The sequence below is a fragment of the Procambarus clarkii genome, chromosome 59 (genome assembly GCF_040958095.1).
Source record: "Procambarus clarkii isolate CNS0578487 chromosome 59, FALCON_Pclarkii_2.0, whole genome shotgun sequence".
NCBI lineage: Eukaryota > Metazoa > Arthropoda > Malacostraca > Decapoda > Cambaridae > Procambarus > Procambarus clarkii.
Genome location: NC_091208.1, coordinates 5,618,612 through 5,623,341, shown reverse-complemented (window position 1 = coordinate 5,623,341; position 4,730 = coordinate 5,618,612).

The window sequence follows — 4,730 nt, the reverse complement described above, 5'->3', positions numbered from 1 at the left end:
CCCAAAAAATTTCTTAGGCTATTAAAATCAGCTTTACGAAAATCTGGCACTTTAACAGAATTTTCTCCTACTGGTCTATTCCATTCTATGCTGAATCTGATTTCTTTGTGATCACTGCTCCCTAGCTCACTCCCTATTTCGATGTCATTAATTTGCGTTTCCCTGTTAGTTAACACTAAATCTAAAATATTATTTTCCCGTGTTGGTTCCTTAATGTGTTGCGTAAGAAAGCAATCGTCAATTAATTCTAGAAAATCTTCTGCTTCACTATTCCCTGTTTTGTTCAACCAGTTTATTCCTCTAAAATTAAAGTCACCCATGACATAAATACTGTTAGATCTAGATGCTCTAGATATTTCATCCCATAGATGCTTTGCTTCCATTCTGTCTAAATTTGGTGGCCTATATATTACTCCTATTATAATATTATTAGCTTTTTCGTTTAATTCAATCCAAATAGTTTCTGTGTGTGGCTCTGTTTTGATTCCCTCTTTGAGACTACATTTCAAATTGTCCCTAACATATATGGCTACTCCACCTCCTCGTCTAATATATCTATCTGTGTGAAATAGTTTAAATCCATATATTTGATATTCAGCTAATAGTTCTCTATTTTCTACATTCATCCACGTTTCGGTAAGTGCAATAATATCTATTTTTTCTGTGCAGACAAGAGCATTTAATTCGTTAATTTTATTTCTTAGACTTCTACTGTTAGTGTAATATACCCTAAGTGAATTGTTATTTTGCGGACCTTCTCTTTCCCTGGTCGTTTTGCCAATTCCTTTCTCCCACAAACACATACTTTTATTACCTCCTTCCTCCAAATCAATTCCCATACCTCTATCTACTAACAGTTTAAACCCAAATCTTTGTAAGTGTTTCTTTCTCCAAAATCAAATCTTTCTCCAAATCAAATCTTACAAATGTTGTAAGTGGAGTGCCTCAAGGCTCTGTCCTGGGACCTCTGTTGTTTATAATATATATAAATGATTTAGATTCAGGTTTGAGTAGCAACATTAGTATTTTTAATAAATATTTTGTATCTGTATTTACTAAAGAGGAACTTAACAATATGCCTTCAGCCGAACAAGTCTATGTGGGTGGGGACGAGGACAGGTTGACGAGTTTAGCAGTTACCAGGGAGGATGTTCTTAAACAAATAGTAAAACTCAAACCAAACAAATCCCCAGGGCCGGATGAAGTGTTTGCTAGGGTGCTTAAAGAATGCAAAGAGGAGCTTTGTGACCCACTGTCAACCATATTTAATAAATCAATAGAGTCAGGCAGAGTGCCAGAGTTTTGGAAAGTTGCTAATGTGATACCAGTTTTTAAGAAAGGAGATAGATCACTTGCGTCTAACTATCGACCAATTAGCCTAACGTCTATTGTGGGAAAGTTACTCGAATCTATAATAGCAAATAAAATTCGTCTTCATCTTGAAAAACATAAATTAATAATTGAGTCGCAACATGGTTTTATAAATGGCCGTTCATGTTTAACAAATTTGTTATCTTTTTATTCTAGCATTGTTGAGGCAGTTGATAGTGGTAAGGATTGCGATGTTGTATACCTTGACTTTAGCAAAGCTTTTGATACAGTGCCACATGAAAGACTGATTAAAAAAATAGAGTCTCATGGTATTGGGGGTGCTATATTAAGCTGGATTAGGGCATGGCTATACCAAAGGAAACAGAGAGTTAGTATAAATGGAATCAAGTCAGAGTGGGAAAATGTTGTAAGTGGAGTGCCTCAAGGCTCTGTCCTGGGACCTCTGTTGTTTATAATATATATAAATGATTTAGATTCAGGTTTGAGTAGCAACATTTGCAAATTTGCCGATGATACGAAAATCGGTAGGGAAATTAATTCGGAGGAGGACTCACTATCACTTCAAGTTGATCTAGATAGGGTTTTGAAATGGTCAAAGGATTGGCAGATGCAGTTTAATGCTGATAAATGTAAAGTTCTGAGGTTAGGTAATGATGATAGAGTTACAAGATACGAGCTAGATGGTGTTGTGATTGCGAAGTCGGATTGCGAAAGGGATCTGGGAGTTATGATTAGTAAGAATTTAAAACAAAAGGATCAATGCATAAATGTTCGTAATAAGGCAAATCGGACACTTGGATTTATTAATCGCAGCGTTAGTAACAAGACACCTGGTGTGGTTCTCAAGCTATATCTTGCTCTAGTTAGGCCCCATTTAGATTATGCAGTTCAGTTTTGGTCGCCATATTATAGAACATAAGAACATAAGAACATAAGAACAAAGGTAACTGCAGAAGGCCTATTGGCCCATACGAGGCAGCTCCTATTCTATAACCACCCAATCCCACTCATATACTTGTCCAACCCGTGCTTGAAACAATCGAGGGACCCCACCTCCACAATGTTACGCGGCAATTGGTTCCACAAATCAACAACCCTGTTACTGAACCAGTATTTACCCAAGTCTTTCCTAAATCTAAACTTATCCAATTTATATCCATTGTTTCGTGTTCTGTCCTGTGTTGATACTTTTAATACCCTATTAATATCCTCCCGGTTATGTCCATTCATCCACTTGTAAACCTCTATCATGTCACCCCTAACTCTTCGCCTTTCCAGTGAATGCAACTTAAGCTTTGTTAATCTTTCTTCATATGAAAGATTTCTAATTTGGGGAATTAACTTAGTCATCCTACGCTGGACACGTTCAAGTGAATTTATATCCATTCTATAATATGGCGACCAAAACTGAACTGCATAATCTAAATGGGGCCTAACTAGAGCAAGATATAGCTTGAGAACCACACCAGGTGTCTTGTTACTAACGCTGCGATTAATAAATCCAAGTGTCCGATTTGCCTTATTACGAACATTTATGCATTGATCCTTTTGTTTTAAATTCTTACTAATCATAACTCCCAGATCCCTTTCGCAATCCGACTTCGCAATCACAACACCATCTAGCTCGTATCTTGTAACTCTATCATCATTACCTAACCTCAGAACTTTACATTTATCAGCATTAAACTGCATCTGCCAATCCTTTGACCATTTCAAAACCCTATCTAGATCAACTTGAAGTGATAGTGAGTCCTCCTCCGAATTAATTTCCCTACCGATTTTCGTATCATCGGCAAATTTGCAAATGTTGCTACTCAAACCTGAATCTAAATCATTTATATATATTATAAACAACAGAGGTCCCAGGACAGAGCCTTGAGGCACTCCACTTACAACATTTTCCCACTCTGACTTGATTCCATTTATACTAACTCTCTGTTTCCTTTGGTATAGCCATGCCCTAATCCAGCTTAATATAGCACCCCCAATACCATGAGACTCTATTTTTTTAATCAGTCTTTCATGTGGCACTGTATCAAAAGCTTTGCTAAAGTCAAGGTATACAACATCGCAATCCTTACCACTATCAACTGCCTCAACAATGCTAGAATAAAAAGATAACAAATTTGTTAAACATGAACGGCCATTTATAAAACCATGTTGCGACTCAATTATTAATTTATGTTTTTCAAGATGAAGACGAATTTTATTTGCTATTATAGATTCGAGTAACTTTCCCACAATAGACGTTAGGCTAATTGGTCGATAGTTAGACGCAAGTGATCTATCTCCTTTCTTAAAAACTGGTATCACATTAGCAACTTTCCAAAACTCTGGCACTCTGCCTGACTCTATTGATTTATTAAATATGGTTGACAGTGGGTCACAAAGCTCCTCTTTGCATTCTTTAAGCACCCTAGCAAACACTTCATCCGGCCCTGGGGATTTGTTTGGTTTGAGTTTTACTATTTGTTTAAGAACATCCTCCCTGGTAACTGCTAAACTCGTCAACCTGTCCTCGTCCCCACCCACATAGACTTGTTCGGCTGAAGGCATATTGTTAAGTTCCTCTTTAGTAAATACAGATACAAAATATTTATTAAAAATACTACTCATCTCTTCATCACTATCTGTTATTTGACCTGTCTCAGTTTTTAATGGACCTATCCTTTCCCTAGTCTTAGTACGATATAACTGAAAAAACCCTTTAGGATTTGTCTTTGCTTGCCCTGCTATGCGAACTTCATAGTTTCTTTTTGCTTTCCTTATCTCTTTTTTAACATTTCTAACCAGTTGTACGAATTCCTGTTCTAAAGTGACCTCCCCATTTTTAATCCTTTTGTACCAAGCTCTCTTTTTACCTATAAGGTTCTTCAAATTCTTTGTTATCCACTTTGGGTCATTAGTATACGATCTATTCAATTTGTATGGTATACTACGTTCCTGTGCTTTGTTTAGAATATTCTTAAATAAGTTATATATTGAATCCACATCGAAATCCCCATTTAAGTCACCTATCGCTGGGTTCATGTCTCGCTCCAAGACCGGCCCACACCCCATACCCAAGCCTTTCCAATCAATTTGACCCAAAAAATTTCTTAGGCTATTAAAATCAGCTTTTCGAAAATCTGGCACTTTAACAGAATTTTCTCCTACTGGTCTATTCCATTCTATGCTAAATCTGATTTCTTTGTGATCACTGCTCCCTAGCTCACTCCCTATTTCGATGTCATTAATTTGCGTTTCCCTGTTAGTTAACACTAAATCTAAAATATTATTTTCCCGTGTTGGTTCCTTAATGTGTTGCGTAAGAAAGCAATCGTCAATTAATTCTAGAAAATCTTCTGCTTCACTATTCCCTGTTTTGTTCAACCAGTTTATTCCGCTAAAATTAAAGT